At 39.5% G+C, this 26,372-nt stretch overlaps 1 protein-coding gene across 4 annotated transcripts in view; it reads left to right on the top strand.

Annotated features, from left to right (window-relative positions):
- Window positions 1-26,372, top strand: part of LOC149537905 (methyltransferase) — a 243,251-nt gene that overhangs the window by 26,347 nt on the left and 190,532 nt on the right. The window lies entirely within an intron of this gene.

Consider the following 26,372-nt stretch of genomic DNA (forward strand, 5'->3'; position numbering starts at 1 on the left):
GTTGTTGGTACCTTTCTACTAGATTTGTGGTGCGGTGTAACCTTTTCTTTCCATGCGGTCCATTCAATGTGTATCGTACGGTGGAATCTTCCCTTTTACTGGGTTAGTACGATATGTTCTTCCTCTTATACTGGCCATATGGTATGTTCTTTCCTTTGGCTTCAGCCATAACTACCTTTCCTTCTTTCACTTCTTTGTATTCTTTCAGACATTCATTTTCCTCTCCTTTATTACCTTCATTGACCCTTAACATATTACAGCTCAAAAAAACATCGTAGTCCTCCATCTGCCAATGGAGTAGGCCATTCATCGAGTCCAGGTCGTCATTGTTAGACTGTTAGACTATCTTAGTCTCAATACTCCTTTGTCGAGTTCCATTCTCTTCTTCCCCTCGTCATCCCCTCCAACTTTGCCTTCGGAATCCGACGACGTTGTCTCCTTACCTATCATTTGTGTGTAATTCGATTACAAATTTTTGGCCTCTGCATTCCATGGATAGGGTATTCCGCTTCCAATCATGCTTCACCTTTGCCTGTACCAGCTAGCCCCATCCCAGGATGGCATCATACCCTTTTCCTTTTAGCGGAATGACCACGAAATCTAATAAAAATGGTTGAGTTTCTATAGTTATTGACTACGCCATTAGGGTTCCCAATGCCTTGATTTTGTGCTAATCTGCAGTGAGTAACTGAAATGTAGGTGGCCACAATTAGGTTGTCCCAATTTTTTCATATATCCTCTGGTAACACGTTTACGCCTGACCCTTTGTCCACGATTGTGTCCGTAGGTATGGTTCCCAGGATACCCATCTCTACTACTGTCGGATGTCTTCTCGTCATGAGTGCTAGTAGCATTGGGTCTGCTGCAGTCGTTCCACTACCATCCTTTCCTGTTTCCTCCATTGCTTTGGAAGTGGTGTCATGTTCAGTATTGCTGTACGCAACTGAGGCATTGTAAAGTCATTTAATTTTATAGGAACTTCTATTTGCATTATTTGCCTTATCATGTTTTGTTCTGCCAGGTTCCTCTTCGAGGTGCCAATAGTGTCTTTTGTTTGTAACTTTTCCGTTTCCATTTGTTTTTCCAACTCCGTTCATGCTTGCTGCAACCTCTTCTTTTCTTTCTCTGCATCAGGGTACTTTGCCTTCTTTGCTTGCTCACACGTAATGGCTAGTGTTCCCTCATCATATGTTTCGATGCTTAACAAGTTCACCATCTGCTTCAGGCATTTCAAATCCTCATGGTCTCCTAGACCACACCATCTGCATAATAGCTGCGGCATTTCCTTCGTGGTACAATCACTGGCGAAGTGCCCCCAGAGGTTGCACGCACGACATTGTATCATCGGTTGTCCACTCGAGTCACACTGTATCTGACTTCGGCCTCCATTGTTATCACTTCCATGCCGGTTATTGTTGTGATATCCTCCTGAGGTTGTGTCGTTATTGTTTGTGCTTGTTCCTGCTCCGGCGGATACTTCTTGCGTTAGTAGCATTTGCTGATGTCCCTTTGTCTTCATATTGAACGGGCATTTCTTGGTGGAATGTCTCTCAATCTGATAGATATCGCAAAATTGTTTTTTCAGGCAGGAGCCCTTTGTGTGGCCCTCCTTACAGTTCATACACCACAATTACCCCTTCATCGAGGATTCTTTTTCAGATTTTTAAATTCCTTCATCATCCGTAGCATATCCTTTTGCAACGCTCAAACTTTCTTACTTGATTCTTCATCCTTGCTTTTACTTTCGAAAGATGAATCGTTTGAGTCCAACGATTTGTGCTTCTTCTTCTTGCTTCTTTTTTGCTCACTCTCCAAATCCATCGCCCAATTATACGCATCTGTGTATGGTGCCAGAGGTAGAGTCTTCATTTTCTTCTTTAGTGCTGGCCGTAGCCCTTAAACAAACCATCGCTTCTTTAATCCGTCAGCCGGTGGGCTCTCCAATTCTTTTAGCTTTCTTGCATATACACGAATCGTTTCATTCTTTCCCTGCTTCGTACTGTATATTTCTGCTACAATTTCGTTATCGTCCCTTAGCAATTGGAACTTTGCTATGAACTCCTTCCTAATGTCTGCCCATGTAGTTAATTTCTGTGGATTGACATCTGAAAACAAATCAATTGCTACACCCTGTAGGGTTGCTGGAAACCGTTGGACCTAATCATCCTCGTCTGTTACATTGTTTGTCGTCCATATTGTTTCACGTCTTCTAGTGTTTGATCGGATCTGCCGTCCCATTACCATTGAACTTCGACAATTTTTCCTTTGGTCTTGCCATTACTACTTTCTACTTTCTTCTAAAGTGGTGGTGCTTGTTGCACACCCGCATTGTTCTGAGTACCCACGCTGTTCTGGGTACCCACATTGTTCTGTGCACCCGCGTTGTTCTACACAACTGTGCTGCTTCAAACAACCGCCGTACTTCCAGCAAACGCGTTACTTGGTGAGAAAATATCTTCCTCAAGTGAAGTTTGATTCTTTGCCTGTATCCGCTCCATGCTTGTGCTCCTTCGACACTTCAAGCCATGCAAGTTACTTCCCTTCCGTTCGGATTCTCTACTCTCAGCATATACAAGTTAAGAAACTCCTCCCTTGTCTCTTCCACCAAATTCAATCGTTGTCGAGTTTCTTCTAGCAATTCCTCAACACTCCTTGGTCTGCTAGGTGAATGCACTCCCTCTGTCTATGCTCCTTCACCCCCTCGGTGCTCGTCGGTAAGCTACTGAAGCTTCTGTTTGCGCTCTGCCTGTTGTGCTAAAATTAAAACTTCCTGTGTTGTGCGTATTTCATCCTTATCTTTTATCTTGTTCCTATCCTTGTTAAGTAGATTCGGTATTAATCTTCATAACATTTCCTTCGTTCCAGGTTCGACTGGCAATGACGCCAAATGTTTATCGTATAGGGTAAAAGGATAGTTATCGCATGTAGTACAGTAAGATATAACATAGAATAGATACTTTGTTCATATACACAATATGCACTCCAATGCTTACAAGATGATTTTGATGATTATTATGTCTCAATAGTCCCTTCGGACAGTGTACATATACTTTCCCGAAGGGGTGATTCATTCGTCACGCGCCCTTTCGGATACAATTTTACTCGTTGGCTACAATATAGATTTTACCGACAACACTTTCCTCCTTCAGTTTGAGGTCTTGAAACATTAGGCCTTTCGCTGCCAGTAGTAGATTGCTCTATTTGTTCTTTTTGACTCTCTACTTGATCTCTCTCTTCATGTGCCGACCCACTCAGCTGCTTGGTAACATCGCTTTTTTCTTTATCTGACATTTGAACATTAGTTTCAATAGTAACTTTAGATGTATCAATTATACTTTCTATTACCTATTGAGATTGTTGCTGATCACCAATCTTTGGATACTCCTTGATCTGTATAATCATTGGATTGGTGTCCTTAAATGTATCTTTAATCTATTTAGAAGCTTGCTCCTTTTTTGGCTTGATAGATAGTCTTCTCTGGCTCTTGATCGACTGTAGTCGTCTCAAGCAATGTAGTATCTGAAGTCTCATCTTCAATGGTGACTATCTCAGACTGCTTCACACTCTCTTGTTCCATCTTATGAATAGTCTCAGTGAGTTGCTCGACATCGTCATAAATATCTTCTTTATTATCCAACTCAACTCCCCTTGTATCCTTTTCTTCCTTTTCTTCTTGCTCTTCATTTGCACGCATCAGTCCAAAGACTTTCTTCCATACTATTTTGCTTTCTTAGACAAGCTCTTCAATTTTATTTCTTAAAATTTTATATGCCCTTCTCTTTGGCACACACTTCTTTGCATAGTCCTTCATGGCTATTGACATATGATGTTTGCCTAAATTAGGCATCACTTAGACTAATGTAGCCTCTCTCATTTGTCTTTCAGTAGTCAAAGCCCATTTCCATTTTGCATCTATCTTGTTATACAACTCTTCTGGTAATTCCTTACCTAACTCAATTGGTTTATATTTAAAATTCACCATCATGTCTATAGCTGTTTGTTCCACTTTTTCCTTATCAATCTTTTCTAAGTGTCATACTTAATATATTAAAAACCAATCCTGCTGAACTCCTCAAATTCATACATACCGTTTTAATTGTTTGAGGCTCCTTCCTTGACACAATTTGAAATTGACTCAAGTCATCTGACTCGGTCTGTTCAGCCTCATCTTCCTTATCATCATTTGGTTCAACAACCAACTTTCACCTCGACTTCTTCTTCTATTGTCCTTGCTCGACCTCTTTTGCATCTGATGTACTCTTTCTAGGACTTTTGCCCTTAATAGGCCTTGTGATCTTAACAATCCCTTTCTTCAATGGCTCGGTAGCTGGAGGACTTGCTGCCTTGGATCTTTGCTTGGTGACCCATTGTGATGTGGTAGTGGGTTGGGTTGCCACTTTCTTCAATGTCTTCTTCACCTTAGGCTCAACCACAACAATTTCTTTGCCTTTGGTTGCCTTAGGCTCAACAACAACTAGCTCTTTGTCTTTGCCTTCATGTTCTTCATCATCAGCACTGCTGAGATCTTCTCCTTTACCTTCAGTAATTTGCAGTGGTGTTTCTCCAAGCTTACCTTCGAAGTCTTGGACCATCTTCTTTGTTTTCCTGCCCAACTTGGGGACCTTGGTTTGCATCATCATCTTGATTATAGCAGTTTCATATGTGCCGAAGGGTTTGACATTCTTGTCAATCTCCTCAGCTAACAAAGTTGTGATGGCGGCTGACACTTCATCAACATTTACTTCATAATGCATAGGTCTTAACCATGCCACCCTAGGTATAACAGCCTGTACATATGTATAATCCGTATCAACAAGAAAACATATGTGATCATTGTACTGTTAAACGATCGACTTAGGTATTTTGAATCTGTTCTTCATCTTCCTCTCGAAGTCCTCGAGGTATCCATTAATTATGGTTTCAAAATTATCACCTATCTGATTGATGTACTCATTTATTTGCTTGGTCATTGGTTTGGTCTTATCCCAAACAACATCTTCAAAGGTAGGAAATGAATTCTGTACATAGAAAAATATGCATATGATAAGAGAACCGAACTTACAAGATGTATTCTTGGCCTTCCTTATCGCTCCAAGGTTCTCTACAAGTTGGATGAGCTGCAACTCGGCCAAATCATAACTATGGTCCTTCTTCACAAGTTTATAGCCCATATCAACCGCTACACATTGTACACTGTTCAGTTGGCTCGATTGATAAAACTTATGAGCGATCACTTGAATTGCAAACGTGATCACAGAATCCTCAATGGTGTTGATTGACATACCTAGGCCATTCCACTTTGCCTTTGTGTTGCTTTCAATCACATCCTTTGCTTAGCATCGAATGGTCTTCACTCTGTCCAAAACAAGGCATCCAGTATTACGAAGTAATTAGTAAAATACTCGCTTGTTATTAATAGAGACCAAAAGGTCATTATATACAAAAGAATAAAACAATGTTTCCTTAGGAAATGATCGTAAAGAATAGAAACATTCTATTCTAACAGAGAAAGAAAACTAAAGCTAACTAGATATTTACAATAGATTACCATTAACTAATAATAGACGATTATCTATTACTATAATACCCTCCCTTAATGGTTAATCTATCTAGAGCACCAAGCTGTCCTCTGAATTTGACAAACTTAACAGGACCAAGAGGCTTCGTTAGAATGTCTGCAGTTTGATCTATGGTAGGGACATACTGCAAATCTATAGTCCCGTCTTCAACCAAATTTTGTATGTAATGACAGTGAACATCCATAGGATTGGTTCGTTCATGGAAGACTGGATTTCGTGCTAACTTGATAATGCCTTTGTTATCAACAAACAGGGTAGTCGGTCTTGTTGGCGACATCTACATATCCCCAAGCATCCGACGAAGCCAAACAACTTCACACCTTGCCTTAACTGTTCCTTTGTACTCGGCCTCTGTAGAGGAGAGAGAAACTGTTTGCTACTTCTTACTAGTCCATGTGATTGCACCAAATCCCGAACTGAATACATATCCAGAAGTTGACTTTTTATCATCAATAGAGCTTGCCCAATCTAAATCTGTGAACCCGCTGAGTTTAGGATTAGAACTTCAAGAGTACAGAAGTCCATAATTTGAAGTGCCCTTCACATAATGAAGCACATGCTTTGCTGCCATCCAATGATCAGCCTTAGGAGCTGTCATAAAGCATTAAATATAGCTGACTGCAAAGCTGATATCAGGCATAGTAGCAGAGAGGTAGATGAGGCTGCCTATTAGTTGCTTGTATGTAGTATCATCAACGGAAGGAGAATTAGACTTTGCGGATAACTTGAGACCTTTCTCCATAGGTGTAGAGGCAGGCTTGCAATCCTGCATACGAAATTTGTCTAACAGGGCCCTAACATATTTGGACTGAGAGATGAATATACTCGACATCGAGACTGTTGCCAAACTTAAACACCGAGACAATAATGCATGAGCCTAGGGTCAGTCATATCAAAAGACTGGCATAAATTCTGTTTGATTCCTTGAATCAAAGATGCCGAACTGCCAGTGGTGATCAAATCATCCACATAAATAACCAAAAGGATGATGTCATTGTCAATAGTCTTGATGTACAGATTTGAGTTTGAAGAACTCCTCTTGAGGCCTTGATCACTGAGGTACTTATCAATTTTTATGTACCATGCCCGAGGGGCTTGCTTCAAGCGATAGAGAGCTTTTACCAATCTGAGAACCTAATGGTCTTTATCAGCAGCCTTGAAACTAGGAGGTTGTGTCATGTAGAGATCTTCATGGAGATCACCATTCAAGAAAGCACTCTTGATGTCCATCTGATGGACCTTCCAGTCAAATTGAGCTAGCATGGCTAGGACTAATCTGATTTTTCTCATCTTTGCAGTAGGAGCAAAGGTCTCCTCATAATCAATGCGCTAACGCTGAGAAAAGCCCTTCTTCACTAAACGAGCTTTGTACTTATTCAAAGTACCATCCGATTTGTATTTGATTTTGTAAACCCATTTGCAACCAATGGGTTTCTTCCCTGGTGGAAGATTAGGAAGGACCAAAGTGTTTTTCTTCAACAGGCTCTGGTTTTTAGACGTCATGGTCTATTCCCACTTTGGAATTCCTTTAGCCTCGAAATATATTTGAGGTTCAAACACATTGTGAGTGTTGGCCATGAGAGCAAAGTTAACATACTCTGTAGTTTTTCTCTTTTTTCGAGCAATTCTCCCATCTATGAGCTCATCATCATGAAGATCAGCAAGTGTCTTAGCCACCACTGAGGCCGGATAGGAGAACGACCAACATTAGTGTTAGGAGATGCTTGGTGATCAGCGTCCTCATCAGAAGAATTAGGATCAAATTTAGGTGAAGCATCTACAAATCAAGGTGATCCTACGGGAGAAGCTGGAGGTGTCTGTACAGGTATCACTGGTATAACTGGAGCTGCAGGAGCTACTGGAGTCCTTCCATCAGGTGTACGTAATGGAAGTTGAAATCCCAAATCATGAGCCTTCATAGGCTTGTCTGCTGGATCAGGAACATGAGAAACAAGCATGAAAGGTCCTCATTGCTCATCAAAGACTACATCACGAGTAGATGAGACAAGATGTCTCAACATCGATTAGGCAGTAGGCTTTGTGAAGACTGATGTATCCAACAAGCATGAGATTTTGACTCTTGGCATTCAACTTGGTGCGTGATGCATCAGGGATCCAAACAAAAGCAAGAGAGCCTAAAACCTTCAGGTGATTGATTTTGGGCTTGCAACCTGACCAGGCCTCTTCCGGAGTTTTACCTTTGACCACCACTGTGGATGACCAGTTCAACAGATAAATTGCAGTGTTAACTGCTTCTACCCAAAACTTCTTCGGAACATGTCTGTGTTCGAGCATGGATCGAGCCATCTTGGTGATTGTCCTTTTTCGACGTTCAACTACAGTATTCTGGTGTGGCGTGTGGGGTGTGGTTAACTGGCGTTTGATGTCATGTGTATCCAAGAAGTTGGAAAAAACATTAGAACAAAATTCCCCCCCCTTGTCTGATCTAAGAGTAATAATAGATTTTCCAGACTTGTTTTCAACTAAAGGTTTAAACTTCTGAAATACAATAAATGCATCTGATTTTTTTTTAAGGAAATGCACCCACATTTTTCTACTGAAATCATCAACAAACAACAGAACATACCTCGACCCAAGAAGAAGAGTGGCCATAGGGTTGCAGACATCGACATGTACAAGCTAAAGTACCTGAGAAGCTTGCCATGAATCGCCATTGGTGAAAGGTGTGTGATGTTGCTTCCCAGCCTGGGATGCATCACAAACTCCAAGTTGTTGAGTCTGAATCTCTAGCAATCCAAGAACACGCTTATCGTGGGCAAGTTGTGAGAGATAATGCACATTTAAGTGCCCACATCGCTGATGCCAAAGTGTGCTGACAGAAGACCGCCGAACAGCCATCGCTAAGTCCCGAGAATCACAAGAATCAATAAGTTTGAAATGACCATAATCCTCAAGACCCACTGCAAGAGTAGATTGAGTCTACCGATCAGTGATGGTGCACTGATGTGAACTAAAGGTTACATCCGAGTGTGGAAAATTTTGCAACAGTTGACTGATTGAGAGTAGATTTAGTTCCATCCCTGGAACGTAGTACATATCAAGGAATATGAAATTCCTCCCAGCAGATTGAATCTGAATATTGCCATTGCCAACAAGCGTGTACTCTTCTCTGCCACCAAAAATAACAGTCTGAATAAGGCTGGTAGTCAGTAAACCAGTCTCTGCGGTGAGTGAAATGACGAGAGGCACCTGAATCAATGTACCAGGCAGACGACTTCACATGATTTGCAGGTCTTTTAGCCATGAAGGCGTAAAAGGAAGATTTTGTTTGCTCAATGTGCTTTGCACTGTTCGCTTTGGGTTGCGAACCTAATTGCTTAGATTGTGCAGCTAAGTGTTTCCAACATTCATGTGTCCATACTTGTGGCAGTAGTTGAATTATATGTTTTTCTTTCGAGAACCATTTGATGCTGGAGTAGAAGACTTCTGCTGAGATGGCTGCTGAAACTTGCCTTTATCCATTTGAAAGGATTTCGTAGAAAAGGCTTGTGCTGTGGAGGTGGAATTGGAGCTGCTACCGAATTGTTGTTTCCGCTGATCTTGTTGAAGCAGCAGTGTGCAGAGATTAGTGAATTTCAAATCAACACCAGAAGACGTGATGTTGAGAGTCTTGAGAAAATGCTCATAGGACTTTGGTAAACTCTGAAGAGTGATTACGACAACATCCTCTTCCTCCATCTCGCGACCGATGACAAGTAACTGATCACGGATTCCTCAATCCAATTCAGGTGTGCCTAGAGTGAGGTGTGCTCATCCATGACAATAGAAAATAGAGTGTTCTTCGGAAAGAAAGCTCTGCTTTTGTCAGAAGTCTCACGAAGACTTTTGAGATGTGGCTAGATCTCGGTAGCTGTCTTGCTGGATGGAATTTGAGAAAGCTGATCATCAACCACAGATAATTTGAGAAGCATTACTGCCTCCCGATTATTCAGATCCCATGTATCCTGATCAAAACCAGGAGCAGTTGGATGCTTCGTAACACCTAGTACAAGTTGATCGGTGTTCCGATACTCAACAATGGCGATGATACGCTGCTTCCAAGTGCCATAATTCTGACCATTGAATTTGGAGTTGTGCTCGAGCAGAATGTTTGTCAAAGATGCCATGACATGTTTTTCAATGAAATACCGTGAAAATCTTTGAAGGCATGTTCTTCGAGGCAAAAAAAAAGAAGACCCAAAAAATTCAGAGAGTGACCCAGAAGAGAGCTCGAAAAACCCATTATTTTTCTAGATCCGCTGGCTTAGAAATTGAGGCACAAAAAATGAGGCACTCTAAAAAAACAGACGACAACCCAGTTGAGCTCTCGAAAAACCCATCAAGAATTTGTGAGCAAAAAAGTTTTTGAGCCTGAAAATTAGGGTTTCGAAGAAAACCTTAGCTGGCGGCCATTAATGGTTGAAATTGCAGAAAAAGTTGTTTTGTAGGTAGAAAGATGGTCGATTTTAATCAGAATAGAGGTGTTTTGGCTGAGACAACAGAGAGGATGAGGAAATAATACCAAAAACGCTCAAGAAAATCACTGATTTGTAGATTGCGATTTTTAGAAAAAACGCCCAAGAAAATACGCCTTTTTTTTGACGAAGTCGCAGATCTTTCTCTCTGAAACCCTAGTCGTGACTAGGTATTAGGAAGCAGGTAAATCCAGGTAAGGATTAATTTCAAAAATAAGAATAATTTTTGAAAAAAATCCAACTATGCTCTGATACCATATTATGAAGTAATTGGTAAAATACTTGCTTGTTATTAATAGAGACTGAAAGGTCATTATATACAAAAGAATAAAACGATGTTTCCTTAGGAACCGATCGTAAAGAGTAGAAACATTCTATTCTAACAGAGAACTAAAAAAGCGAAAGCAAACTAAAGCTAACTAGATATTTTCAATAGATTACCATTAACTAATAATAGACGATTATCTATTATTGTAATATCCAGTCACGTGATGTATGATAGACTGTGTGATCTTTATTGGCCCTTTCTCCAACCATAAATTCATGTCATGTATCCTGCGCAGTACGATCTTTATCCATTCAACTTTGAACACTTTTGGAAATGCTACGGCATGAGTTAACCCTTCCTCGGCCATGACCTTGGTCTTATCTTTCAACATCCTATTTTCACACAACTTGTCATAGGCATTTCTCAGTTCAAAATCGCCTATCCCTTCGATCTTGCACATATAACACAATCTGACATCGTGAACCATAATCACTCTGGGTAAATTGGCAGGTAATGCTCCTAATGAATTTCCTGTTAACGCATTGTCAGGGTATGCTTTGAACTTAGGTGAAGGGAATGCATCATTTCAGACAATTTTTGCATTGTTATCCCTCAATACTTCCTCCTTCTCACTCACAGATGCAAATGATGCCATTGTCGTAATCTATGGTTTCAAACTCAAACAACTTCATAACTTTACAACTCGGCTCAAACAACTTTGCACAACTTACTTGTTAAGCCGATGAGACAAACTTGAATCTCCTTGCAACTTCGCACAAATCGTTTGAATTCTTTACTCTGTAAACTCGAAAACTTGGTGAGTCAAAATGAACTTCAAAATCCACTATATAGCTTCAAACGGTCGAATAGAGCTCCCATTAAATGCTCTGTACTAATGTTAGGTATACACTAGGTGCATTACAGTTGTCTTGACTTACTCAATAAAACTTGGCACATACACATCCTTATTGCTTGGTCAGTATCGAAACTCAGTTCATACTGACATTCAAAACTAGCACTCAGTCTCTACCAAATTTTCAACTCAGTACCATAATTCATCTTCAACTCAAACATTAACATTTGTCCTTATGCATCGTCAATCAGGTTGATTTGGACTTTCATGCATGTAGTATAAGGAACTAATGTATGATATTACAATTTGAAACATAGTTCCATACGTACCTTGCCATTTTGTTTGTGGTGGGGGCCTCACCTATTCCATTGGATTCGGTAATCACAATTTTCCATTTACACTATTACCTTCATTTGACTTCTTTCTCCATATTTGATTCATTTCACTCCTTCAACATTGATCTTTGCCTTGCCATTGTTTACCTCAACACTTGGTGCTGGTGTTTGGTTCATACAGTCCTTGCTTAGATGACCAATCTTCTGACAATTGAAACATATGGGTTCAAAATTCCTTTATTTACTGGATCTTCCTCTGACATGTATCCTAGCACAATTTGCTGCACTTTCCACAATATTGACAATTTACCCAGGTATTGTAATCCCAGTTTATGGCATTACTGTGCTTAGGTGCTTTGCCTTGACCTTTAGGCGTCCAATTGTTCTTTGCCTTAGATCTGCAATCTTGTGACTTATGACCATACTTCTGACATGTATAATGGTAGCCTTTAAATCTAGAAGTAGTTGGCACTTTATTGACCTTTGATCTACACTCATGTGCTTGATGACCTTGTTTATTGCAAGTAAAGCAATAACTATTGAATTTAGGTTTAGGATTTGACTTACCAATCTTGCTCCTACAAATGTTTGTTGTATGACCTGGTTTTCCACAGTGATAGCATGTAGCTTCTTGTTCTTTGGCTTCATATTCACATTCCTTTGTTGTCCTTGCTTGACACCTGATAGGAACTCGGCATAGCCTAGTCCAAAGGTGTCATGGGGTCTCCTTGGTGCATTCATTTGTTTCATTCAAAAATCTCATAGTCTCTTTAGGTTTATTCAACCTCTCAAAAAATTCCTTTCCAGCTTTCCTCATTTGATCTCAGATTCTTCTAATCTCCAACTCCTTTTTGGCAATCTCATGATTTGCACTTAGCAACTGATTGAGCATATCAAACTCATAATGGGTAAGCTTCTGTACTTTTTTTATTCTCTCATCAAGTCTTGTAACCAATTGTCTTTTGTCTTCATCAGCCAATGCCTTGTCATCTTCAACTTTTTCTTTATCTTCCTTAGCTTTTTTCTTTTGTTCAGTCACTTCACATAGCCTTACTGCTTGAATTTCATGTTCTCTTTTCAATGCTTTGACTTCCTCATTTAGTGTATTGTTCCTCTCTTAAGATCTACTATTGCTACATCAGATTCACTGGATCTTCCTTCATCAAATAGTTCTTCAACAATCTCTTCTTTGTATTGGGTGTCATTTTGTTCAATAGCCATCTCCTTCCTTCTCTTCAAGGATTGCCTTAATGTTTCCTTAGCAACTTTCACTTGTTCATATGCAAGCTGAACATCTATCTTCTGGTTCTCAATTATCTTTCCTAGTTTGTAGGTTTCCATCTTCAAGATCTTTAACTGCCAAGTGGTTAGACTTTTGTCAAGAGTACATTGCTTTGATACCAATTGTTGGAAATCTAATAGGGAAAGTGTGATACTGGGGGAGGGGGGGGGGGGGGTTGAATCAGGGTTTACAAAACTTATTTTGCTTCAATGTGAAACATATTTGATATCACCACATAAAACCCTCCTTAAAAACATTCATTTGATATCAACGAAATCATTCACATCAACATAATATCTGATCTACCTTCTAACTACATTAATGTAAACTCATAAACACAACACATTAAAGAGATTTGGTAATGTAGAAACTCTCCAAGGTAAAGGTAAAACTGCGGTGGGGATGACACCCACAAAATCTTCACTACTGCAGCAATAAAGTTGTGCCTGTTAAGGCTACAATGATTTGATCACTTCTGATGATCTACCCTGTGAAGGGTCTACCTTGTTACAGGTGAAATGAACTATTAGGTTCTACCTTGGTTAAAGGATTTTTACATCACAATGAAGTGAGTACTCTATTAGGGGATTTACATAAGCCTGTTAAAACTACCCTATTAAGAGATTTAAACCCTGAAACACCTCTTAAAATGTTCAGTACTTGATATTTCAGTTAGCACTTCAATGCTTGATAACATATCTCCTCTATGCAATATAATATCACCTTATTGTGATAAATCTCCTTTGTCTCTGCTCAAAACTCTTCATTGCACTGCTCGGTCTCTACACTTTGATTCGTCTCGAAAACTTCGCTCTTCGCCTATTCACACACATACATCTCATTTGTTACGATTTAGGTCATAGATCCTCCTTAAATAGATAATTGGGTGAGCCTTCTAGATCTAAATCAATGATCTAGAATTAAATCTTTTGCCATTTAGTCCTTGCATTTTTCTGATTGACGGATTCCCTTGCCTAGGGATTAATGATCTCCCTTTGAATGCGCAATCATCTCCTTGATCTTCAAAACACGATTCCAGCTCGACAAAAACGGTTAACATAACAGTTTGTGCCATTCCAAACAAATATGTGAAACTCTGTTACTCGACACTTACATCACACTAACACACTCGACATAAACTGTTTCTTCATGTTGTCCCTTGGCCTTAATTGAGCTCGGCATGAACTGAATAACTCTGCTTCTATATCACTCGGCATCCATTGGTATCTCTGACTAACTCGGCATTCACTGGAGTACTCGGCGACCATTAGCTCACTCTGCAGTAACTACTGCTTGACACATGACTAGGAATATGTACAAGTCTTCATTCCTTAGCTCGGCCTATATAGGATGACTCGGTCACAATGATGACCAAATAATCCAACCTTGTGAATGACTAAGTGTTTGACACTAGTAAACAACATGGCTTAGGGATCAGCAATGTCCTCAGGAACTTCCGTGCGTGTCACCTCTCTTCCTATAAATGTTTCGATAGTCGCTCAAAATAGAATGCATAAGTTCTCCGTTAGAGCATGTTCGTCTTCAAAAAGCTCCGTCTCTCCATCCTCATTGGTTGTGATTGTCACTAAAATTTTGGATGTGTGTAAAATTTCAGTATGGAGGCAGAAGATTGCATTTTTGAGGTATACATCTTGAAGGTGAAAAGTTCAGTATTGGATTAATGTCATTCATTTTTATCAAAGAATATCTTTGTATTAATCATCACAAGTTTATTCTTCTGATACTCAATTGTTCAAACTATTAATGAAATGGAAATGAGGAAGTCAAATGCTGAATTACATATGTACCTTCACACATGGTTGTGAGGGTAGATGAAGCATTTTATATTCTATGCAAGTAAAGCTACATAAGAAGAATGAAATAAATCCATAAGGGTCAAAGGTACCAGTCATTGCCTGGTAATGACTGGCTGGGTTGTCCTCTCTGTTTATCCTCGTCAGCTTACTTTGAGTCCAGATCTCCTAGGGTGTCTTGAGCTTTATGTCTTTATGGTTAAAGTCCTGCATTGAAAGAAGAAAAGGGGTTAGATCAGTATGATCTAAGCAATGATGGTTTTCCTCATCTCGCACATTCAGAACATTCCATTTCATGTGGTACTTGCATAAAACATGAAAACGTAGCAGTAATGCAGTATGAAGAGAAAATACAGAAACAGAGCATCACGGAGTAATCAAAGTGTATAAACAACAATGAGCCTTTAATAACAGAAATGATGAAATCACATGGTATGCAGCCCAGCTACAAAGAATGCAGGAAAATGAAAATGACATAATGTGAATGTTGGTAAAAGTGATCATCTCAGCAGCGAGGTGCAGAAGTGAACAATTATGGGCATGGCTATGAAGTTTCATGCAAGAAATCAAGAGATATCATTTACGTAGCCTAACAATATCAGGAAAGTATAGAAGAGTTTTAAGACAAATGCATGTCATCACAAAATAATGGAGATTCAAAGGAACAATAAAAGCTCTTAACCTTCAAGTGCAATGATCATGAAAAAGGCAGAGATGCTGCAGGAAGTGTTATATATCTGCAAATCAAATAAATACATTGAAGATATTGACCAGTGTAAGCGTTGAAAATGCAAATGTGATATTCAGAATAATGGCAAACTGTAGGGGTCTTGCTTTATGAGAAAATTTGAAACAATCCTGTGATATCAAAAATCCAAGCAAGGTATGCATTAAATACAGATATGTGAAAGCTACAAATGTAATGTTCCAAATTTATTTCAACTGCTGCAGCTATAATACAAGAAGGTCCTATTAAACTCAAAGTCTTTCAGCATAAACCCTGTTGGTAATGTCATGGCTAAGCAAAGGAAAAAACCCCATTAGAGCCGTAGTGAGATGATGGTAGTGAAGCAACAAATGGTTTCTTTCCAAGAATTCGTGTGTATCAACAACAACAAACAATATAAAGATAGATAAGCCTACAACTTGGAACACAGTACAGAAGGATAATGACCATAATGGGTAGACAGGGGTTGTCATATATTGCAAATATCCGACCAAGAAAGCTACAAAAAGCTCTTCAATAGCAGCTTCAGGAAGTCGAAATGACAGAATAAAGCACATATATGAGGAATCGAGTCACTGTTTTTTTTTTCTATCCAAGAAAACCCTCAGTTCTTATCAGCATTTCCAGCAAAAGGTCCAATATTTTGCAAAAACAAAGGATATATACGGCAGGTTATCAAAGAAAATGCTGAATTATTTGAGAAATCATGACTGAAACAATGTCTGCAATGTACCTTCAAAGCGAAAATGATGAAAGAGCTTCAAATACATAGCAGAAGATCTCATCTATGGCGGTCATCAAATGATAAAATCATAGGCGGCTGGAGCTTTCCAGTTAGGGAAAAATGCACAAGGAAAAGGCCATCAAAAGTTTCAACTCCTCTATCTTATTCCTATGGCGCTACTTTGAGCGGTTGCAGCCCAAAACGAACATGAAATGCAGCTTCAGCAAATAAAACATAGGAAGAATGGCCAGAAAATGTGCTGCAAACTGTCATGTCCTCTCTTTAGCTCTGTCTAGCAGTGACATGAGAGTTAACCTATTATGGAGTCTCGTAGGCTGACATTGGTGATCAGGGACTCAGTCAAGGTTTTCAGCGTCGGGATTTGGTATTATAGGCAGTAGTAGATCAGTTGAGAGCAGTTCCTTGATTTTAGGAGGCCGTTCCTTGATTGTAGGAGGAGATTCCTACCTTTTACGACATTGTGATGTTTTCCGGGGTTGAGGTTCTATGAGATCACCCCTTGGTCTTGATTTCAGGAGATTTGGGTGTATTCCCTATTTTTTAGGAGTATCCCTAGATTTGAGGGTGAGACTGCCAGTTGGCCCAAGTTGTTCGGCATCAGTCACAGGTAGGTGACAAATTCAGTTTCATGTTTTGGATGTGTTTAGGTTGTTCTTTGGCTACTTGGGAAATATTTTAATATATTTAAATATTCTCCTAAGTTAGCATTTTAATAATTTAAATAAGGCTAGGTGTTTACCATTTTGAGGTAATAAGGAGTTTTCTAGATCCATTTGGATCGATTTGCCTATGTGTGATAGCTTGTTGGAAAGAGCTCAGTCTCTACTATTAGATTATCACTTACCGGGACGTATTTGATGCTTGGAGCTATTTGTCATTAATAAAGTAATGATTTCTTTCTATTTGGATGCCTTTATTGGGTAAAATAATGTTATATTATAAAGTTCAAATGCATTCCACTTTAGGGTTCTTTTAGGGTTCAAATTGCCTTGGAGAGGGGATATAAGGAGAAGGCAACCTAAAGGTGAGCATCTTTATCATTTTGTCAACCTATTTTTGGATGCCATTGCTCTGGAAGAGCATTCCTCACCTAGGACGCAAACCCTATTGTTGAGAGCAGATTTGTTGGGACGAAGCCCTCAACAAGATCAGATTCGAAGGTTCTTATGCATACAGTTTGATCAAGGCAGAGGATCGATTTCTAGTATTACAGACACACTTTGCAGGCAGTGGATTTTTAGGGAAGGCGGCCACTTTGGTTCAGCTTGGCGTTTCCTTGTAGCGGCTCAGAGGAATTTTGGGGTGTTTAATTGTAGGAGTCTGGAGTTGTTTTATTGTAGTAGCCTGGGCTTTATCATTCGAACTTGTTTGGCTGTAGTTGGTTCCCATCTTCAGCGGGCATCAACCTTGTTTGAAGTACATCTATATTGGGATTATTCTGATATAAATCAGACATTGTTGGTACAGTTTTAGAATCATTTCGAGATTAGTATGTACTGGTGCATATGATTTCTATCACTTCTCTTTTATCAGTTACTGTCATTTATTCATTGTAATACCTATATTTTGAAAAATACAAAAAGAAACAACATTCTTCAACTTCTATCTAGCTCTATAAGATCGAAACAAATCTTCAGGAAAATATAATTCATATAATTAAACATTATAGCAGCAACAGAGTAAATATCCGTTTGGGATGTTTCAATGGTATCAGAGCCAGATCTTGCCAGCTTGTGGATTTGATTACAAATCTATGCATCCAAGAGTTGAGATACACAATTTGCACAGGTAGGAGAGCTCAACTCGAGCACGGTTTTGGAATTGAATAGGGAAATAATATGGCAGATGAATAGGGAGGAAATGGACAAAACACCACTGATGAGGGTGAAAGAGAATTGATGAGTACTTTCATCAATACTCAGCCTATAAAAGTCCAGATGCTTGAGAGGTTAAAGGGAAATTTGTAGCCGATGGAGTTGGATAGGCGAAGAGGCCAACAGGGACGCGACAGATCTGTACCAGTTGCTGGAAGTCATAGATCCCATGCATCGGTTGGGAGCTCGCTTCATTCCCAAAGACAAGAACGACCTTGTATACTTGCTACGAATAGACCCTTGCTTCCACAATTTTTACCTGGTGAGCGGCCGACATAGGTTGATCCACCTGAGATGGGATTCCAGGAATCTGTCATGGCAACAACAGTTGAGTGGAGAGCTCTACCCCCAGAGGTTAGGGATGTTTTCCCTCTTGCCCAATATTGTTCATAGCACAGGGATACTGCCAGGTTTAGAGGAGACAAAGGCTATAGGCCACAACAAAACAATGATCTTAGTAGAGCTATTGGGAAGATTTCATTGGCTACTTATGATGGCACTAGTGATTTGAGTGCATGAGCTGGGGTACACAAGCTGGACATTTATTTATCCTTACGACCCATGCCAGAGAGAGAGGTTATACAGTTTTCCATATTGCATTTAGATGGGGTTGCCTATGATTGGTGGTTCCATGGTTTGGTTACCCAGGTTCACGCCTTGATTCATTCCTATGTTGAGTTCACTGAGCGGCTAATTACCCGATTTGACCGAAAGGACACTGAACTCTACTATATAGAGTTTGCACATCTTAGACAGACTGGACATGCAGAGGCATATGTTATTGAGTTCTAGTGCATTGCAGTTATGGTACCTGATATGCCTTAGAAGCGTAGTGTGATGCTATTCATTGAGGGATTGTAGGACAGGCTTAATGGATTGGTTCGTGCTTTCCAACCGACCACTCTTAAGGATGCTATTGATGTGACATTGAGATTGGACAATACTCCTACTTATCCATCGAATAAGAGGCCGTTCAGAGATTTACGACCTCCACAAAAGGTCAACACCTCACAGCTTAGGGATGGTCAGTCAGCTAGACCTCCTAGGATGGACCCAGAGACATGGAATGATTTGAGGAGGAAGAAACTATGCTTTTCATGCAAAGAACCTTGGGAGCCTGGGCACCGTTGTATGGGGAAGGGCAAGGTTCATTTGATTGAGGTGACATCTGAGTATGGAGATGAGGAGATACTAGACACTGACACTGAGGACAGTCTCGAGGAGACTCATCAAGAGCAACCACAATTGGAGTTGGATATACTTGAGTCATTGGTGGCAACCAAAGTGACTATGGCTACCTTATCTGGTTATCCTAGATTACACGCCTTTCGGTTGAAAGGTACATTATAGGGCCAACGAGTCATGAGCTTGGTCGATACAGGAGCCACACAACTTTATTGATCAGAAATTGGTTGAGAAATGTGGGCTGCAATCTGAGATATTTGAGGGTTTTGGAGTAAAGGTTGCAGATGGTGCAGTTTTGGGTTGCACTAGGAGGATCTCACAGCTTAGTATTCAGATGGGGGATTTTACTTTGACAGACAACTTCTTAATTCTATCCTTGGAGGATTATGATGTTATTTTGGGTATGCAGTGGCTACAGGGTATTGGAAGGTATATTATTGATCACCACCACATGCAGTTAGAGTTTCTGTCTGGTGGGAAGAAGGTGATCTTGAGAGCATCTTTAGACGGTGGACCTAGGGACGTGAATTCTCACAGGATGGAGTCTATTATTAGACATGATGTTATGTTTTGGGCTACAGGTTGTTTTGTGAAGTCCAAAATACCTACTCCTCAGGATGGCAAAACATTTCATGTGGATATTCAGTCAGTAATGGACCGACATGGCAGAGTTTTTGGTTACATACCTCTAGGCGTACCTTTGAATAGAGGGTTTGAGCATGGAATAGAAATGGAAGATGAAGATAAATTAGTGATCACTACCCCATATTGTCATCCTAGGGCATACACGGATGAGATTGAGAAGACCATTCATGAGTTGTTGGACATGGGCTTCATATGCTCGAGCTCTAGCCCCTTTCCTTCTTCTGTGGTACTTGTCAAGAAGAAGGATGGGACCTTGCGGATGTGTATAGATTACAGAGCATTGAACAAAAAGACAATCAAGAACAGATATCCGATCCCATGCATTGATGAGTTGTTAGATGAGCTTCATGGGGCTATCTACTTCTCTAAGATTGATCTTCGTTTGGGTTATCATCAGATTCATGTACAATCAGAGGATGTACACAAGATTGCTTTCCGCTGCCAATACGGACATTATGAGTTCTTGGTGATGCCTTTTGGCCTTACCGATGCACCAGCCACCTTCCAATCATGCATGAATCACATCTTCAACAAGTAGTTGAGGAAATTGCTGTCGGTATTCTTTGATGATATTTTTATTTGTAGCCGTACTTGGGAGGACCATCTCAGACATGTGGAGGAGGTACTTAGCATCATGGAGAGTCAGTCTCTATTTGCTAAGTTATCCAAATGTGAGTTTGGACTTAGAGAGGTTTTATATTTGGAACATGTGATCAGTGCTAATAGAGTGAAGGTGCATGAGGAGAAGATTTAGGCGATTCGTGACTGGCCTTGCCCTCAGAACATTACTGAGTTGCATGGATTCCTTGGTTTGTGTGCTTATTATAGGAGATTTGTGAGGGTTTTCTCTCAGTTGGCAGCACCATTGACAGACCTCACAAAGAAAGAAGCTTTCAGATGGATAGAACAGGCACAGGGGGTCTTTGACAAACTCAAGGAGGTTATGAGTACTTGTCCAGTTTCGGGACTACTTGATTTCTCGCAGCCATTTGTGCTGGAGTGTGATGCTTCAAGCGTGGGCATAGGAACGGTTTTGATCTAGAACAAGCACCCCATTGCCTATGAGAGTAGGAAGTTGCGGCATAATGAGAGGTTGTATTCCACATATGACAAGGAAATGTTGGCTATCATGCATGCATTAGCCAAGTTCTTAGAGTATATTGTTGGCAATAAATTCGTGGTAAGAACGCATCACAACAGTTTGAAATACTTCCTTGATCAAACAAAACTCAATGGTAGATAACAAAAATGGGTGAGCAAGATCCAGGCTTATGACTTTGACATCGAGTTCATTAAGGGTAAGAACGATACCGTTGCTGATGCGCTTTCCAGGAAACCCTTAGTTGCCACCCTATGTTCATTGAGTGAGATTTCTATAGATTGGAAGGCTCAACTTATAGTTGAGTACTCCAAAGATCAGCATGCATGTGAGGTCATGGATGGATTGGTTTCAGATGATAGGTACAGTGTAGTAGATGATGTCATCTATTACAAAGGCAAAGTCTTTTTTGTTCCTGGTTCTCAGTTGAAGGAACAAATTCTGCAGGCCTACCATGATACTCCTTCAACAAGGCACCCAAGGTATAGTAAGACTTACTGGGCAGTTTGGGAGAGATTCTCTTGGAAGTGTTTCAAGGATGACGTTCTACGTCATGTTCGGGAGTGTATGACTTGCCAGCAGAATATGTCTGAGCATACTGACCCTGTTGGTTTATTGTAGCCCTTACCCATACCGGAACAGAAGTGGACAGGAATCTCCATGGATTTCATTACAGGTCTCCCTTGAGTACAAGGGAAAGACTTCATATACATGGTAGTTAATAGGTTGACTAAATACGTCCACTTCTTTCCTATTGCAGTTGACTTCATAGCATTTTGGGTACTAGAATTATTTTTCAGATAGGTGTTTAGGCTACATGGTCTTCCCATGACCATAGTGAGTGACAGGGATAGCTGGTTCATGAGTTCTTTTTGGCAAGCACTTTTCAGGCTCACAGGTACAAAATTGGCACCTAGTACTAGCTAGCACCCATAGACAGATGGACAGATTGAGATTGTTAATAAATGGGTTGAAGGGTATTTACACAATTATGTGTCAGGGCAGTAGAGGACATATGTCGATTGCTATGACTCCATTTAGAGCCCTCTATGATTATGATGGTCTATCTTTTGTTGATCTGGCAAATAGTGACAGTAGAGTTCCTTTGACACAGGATTGGGTATAGGAGAACCAGGACATCATGAGATCTCTTAGAGAGAATCTTCAACAAGCACAAACTCAGTAGGTCTACGCTGATCGCCACAGGATTGAGAGGATATTTGAGGTAGGGGATATTGTTTACTTACGAATGCAGCCTTACCGGCGGAGCACGCTTAAAAGCGGTGGAGCTGAGAAGCTCAAGCCTCGTTTTTATGGACCATACAAGATTATCAGGAGTGTTGGAGACGTGTATGAGATTGAGTTACCATCTGGCAGTAGGATTCATAATGTGTTCCACGTGTCATATTTGAAAAAGGCACTGGGACAACATATTATACCATCTCCAGATCTACCTCCCTTGGATGAGGAAGGTAAGTTGACATTGGTTCCTGAGGAAATCTTGGAAGAGAGGGAATGCTAGCTGAGAAGTAGGGTGATTCGAGAGTATCTGATTTGTTGGAGAGGTCTCCCTATAGAGGACACCACTTGGGAGGGCGAGACTATTTTATAGCATCCAGCTTTGTAGTTGCTTGTGGGCAAGCATCTTCGAGAGGGGAGGACTGTCATGTCCCCTCTTTAGCTCTGTCTACAGTGACATGAGAGTTAGCCTATTATGGAGTCTCATAGGTTGGCAGTGGTGATCAAGGACTCAGTCAGGGTTTTTAGTGTAGATAGTAGTAGATCTATTGAGAGCAATTCCTTGATTTTAGGAGGCTGTTTCTTGATTGTAGGAGGAGATTCCTACCTTTTAGGAGGTTGTGACATTTTTCGGAGTTGAGGTTCTATGAGATCACCCCCTGGTCTCAATTTTAGGAGATTTGGGTGTATTCCCTATTTTTTAGGAGTATCCCTAGATTTGAGGGTGAGACTGCCAGTTGGCCCAGGTTGTCCGACATCAGTCACAGGCAGGTGACAAACTCAGTTTCATGTTTTGGAGGTGTTTGGGTTGTTCCTTGGCTACTTAGGAAATATTTTAATATATTTAAATATTCTCTTAAGTTAGCATTTTAATAATTTAAATAAGGCTAAGTGTTTAGCCATTTTGGAGTAATAAGGAGTTTTCTGGCTCCATTTGGATCAATTTGCTTATGTGTGATAGCTCATTGGAAAGAGCTCAGTCTCTACTATTTGATTATCACTTACCAGGACATATTTGATGTTTGTAGCTATTTGTCATTAATAAAGTAACGATTTCTTTCTATTTGGACCCCTTTATTGGGGAAAATAATGTTATATTATAAAGTTCAAATGTATTCCACTTTAGGATTCTTTTAGGGTTCAAATTGCCTTGGAGAGGAGATATAAGGAGAAGGCAACCTAAAGGTGAGCATCTTTATCATTTTGTCAAGCTATTTTGAACGTCATTGCTTTGGAAGAGCATTCCTCACCTAGGACGCAAACCCTAGTGCTGAGAGTAGATTTGTTGGGACATAGCCCTCAATAAGATCAGATTCGAAGGTTCTTATGCATACAGTTTGAGCAAGGCAGATGATAGATTTCTAGTATTGCAGACATACTATGCAAGCAGTGGATTTTTAAGGAAGGCGACCACTGTGGTTCAGTGTGGCGTTTCCTTGCAGCAGCTCACGTGAGGAATTCTAGGGTGTTTAATTGCAAAACAATGGAGTTGTTTTATTGCAGTAGCTTGGGCTTTATCATTCGAATTTGTTTGTCTGTAGTTAGTTCCCATTTTTAGCGGGCGTCAACCTTGTTTGAAGTACATCTGTATTGGGACTATTTTGATATAAATCAGACTTTGTTGGTACGGTTTTAGAATATTTCCAGATTAATATGTACTGCTGCATATGATTTCTATCACATCTATTTTATCAATTATTGTTATTTATTCATTGTAATACCTATATTTTGAAAAATACAAAAAGAAACAACATTCTTCTGCAACTTCTTTCTAGCTCTATAAGATCAAAACAAATCTACAGGAAAATATAATTCATATAATTAAACATTATAGCAGCAACAGAGTAAATATCCGTTTGGGATATTTCACAAACCCTCTTCCTCTTACTTCAATGGTGGCGGCTGAGTAAGCAAGAGCTGAAACAAATGAAAAGAAAGAAGATATTTTAGGGTTTCAACCCTATATCTCTTCATATGCATCTTGAAAGATAGGAAGGCATTTGTTTGCCTTTGTTATTTTATTTTTTCAGCTTCTCATATCCACGTAGGTGCCTTGTAAAATTCCAAATGCTTAAAGTGATGTATGCCTCTTCTTTGCCTTTTAATACCGTAAATCAATACTAATTTAAATGATACAATAATAAACCATTTTATATTAATGTTGATAAAATACAAAATCTCATATAGATTAAATATTTATTATGCATATTATTTAATGTTATTAACTTACAATTAATAATATTAAAGACTTATTAAATTAATGTTATAAGTGGCTTATGTTGCTCAATAACATTAATGTAATTAGTATTTAATATTATTAATTACAAATTATTTAAGTAATTATAAATATATTTCAAAATAAATGTTTATTTTTATGTTTTTTTTGAAGCCATTAGATATTATTGCATGACCGTGGCAAAAGGCTTGAAGCTTGAAGTTGAGATATTGTAAATTTGGGAAAAGTCATCATTATACGGTTGAACGAAGGAGATGGAGTCAAATCTGTTTGAGAACAAGTGGAGGGAATCTAGGAGATAGTTGAGTTCATTCAGGAGTGTTGCTGACTCAGTTTGGAGGCTTTAAGTGTGATTTTAAAGAGCTTTCATAGTGGGTATGAGGTGACTTGACCTTGTCATCAAGCACATGCCATTTGGAGGCATTTTAGGTGCTATTTTTGGGCCTTTTTTTCTTGAATTTGACCCAATTGGTTGAACTAGCATTGTACTTAATGAGTTGGTAGCTCATTTGTAAAGGAGTTCTCTCTTAGGAAGTTTTGGCTTTTTGTGATTTTTCTTGATCCTTTGGGCATATTTTCTGCATTATTTTGTAACTTAGTTGATGATATTTAGAAGCTACTTTGGAGAATATCTTGGCATATTTTTATCATCTTCTTGTCATTTGCAAAGTTTAGTTAGTGTGATTTGATCAAACTGTTAGTGAAAGCTTCATTTTGCTTTCAACTTTGTTTTATTTTTGTACCTATTCTGTAAAAAATGTAATGCAAAAGTTGCAGGTTGTGTAGAGAAGGATGTAATGCGATATTTATTGTGAAAGATTCATTTTCCTTTGTGGAACAAATAGGCATTTAAACCTTTCTACAAAATACGTATGTGAATGCATGTGAAAGGCAAGTTGTATGAGTTTAAACATTGTTTTGTGGTTTTTGAGTGTTAAGGTTTCTCAGAATATCATAGATTCGAACTTTAGGTGCAACTAGGTTTAGTCGCACTTTCCATTATCTTTCTAACCCTTTCCCTCAGTATTTTTTCCAAGTTTTAAATGAAGCATCTTATAGGAACCGGCCTAGAAACGGAGGTCTCACTTCAGTTGCATGTCCTATATTGAAGTGATTCCTTTGTTATACCAGAATTACTAAACTCATTTAGTTCAGTACCAGGTGCAAACTCTGGTACTTAATAGTGATATTTTCAGGAATAGGTATTCCCATTTATCCGTCGAGTTCCATTTGCTGTGTTGCTCCCAGATTCAATCGCCAACAACACCAAATGTTTACCCTTGTGGGTAATAGGAACTAGTGAATAGATACAAAGCAAGGTATTCAATACAAGAAACATAGAGAACTGAGAAGCAATTCATATATTCATTGATTATTGAACACAAGGTTACATTCACAATACACAACTTCCCTTTGCTTATAGAAGGTACATACATATAGTCTTCGAGGGGGTGCGAGGAGAACTGTCGCACCTGTGTAACTTCCTTGGTTTTGCCTAACTGTCTAGCTACCAAGTTTTTCGACAACAATGTCCACTTCAGGGTAAATGGTTTCTCAGAATATCACAGATTCGAACTTTAGGTGCAACGCCATAGGTTTAGTCTCACTTTCCGTTATCTTTCTATCCCTTTCCCTCAATAATTTTTTTCAAGTTTTAAGTGAAGCATCTTATAGGAACCGACCTAGAAACTAGAGGTCTCACTTCAGTTGCATGTTCCATATTGAAGTGATTCCTTTGTTATACCAGAATTACTAAACTCATTTAGTTCAGTACCAGGTGCAAACTCTAGTACTTAATAGTGATATTTTCAGGAACAGGTATTCCCATTTATCCGTCAAGAGTGCCATTTGCTGCATTGCTCCCAGATTCAATCGACAACGACACCAAATGTTTACTCTCGTGGGTAACAGGAACTAGTGCATAGATACAAAGCAAGGTATTCAATACAAGAAATGTAGAGAACTGAGAAGCAATTCATATATTCATTGATTATTGTACACAAGGTTACATTCACA

The sequence above is a fragment of the Cupressus sempervirens genome, chromosome 9 (genome assembly GCF_028749045.1).
Source record: "Cupressus sempervirens isolate cs-2001-9-10 chromosome 9, ASM2874904v1, whole genome shotgun sequence".
NCBI classification, from domain to species: domain Eukaryota; kingdom Viridiplantae; phylum Streptophyta; class Pinopsida; order Cupressales; family Cupressaceae; genus Cupressus; species Cupressus sempervirens.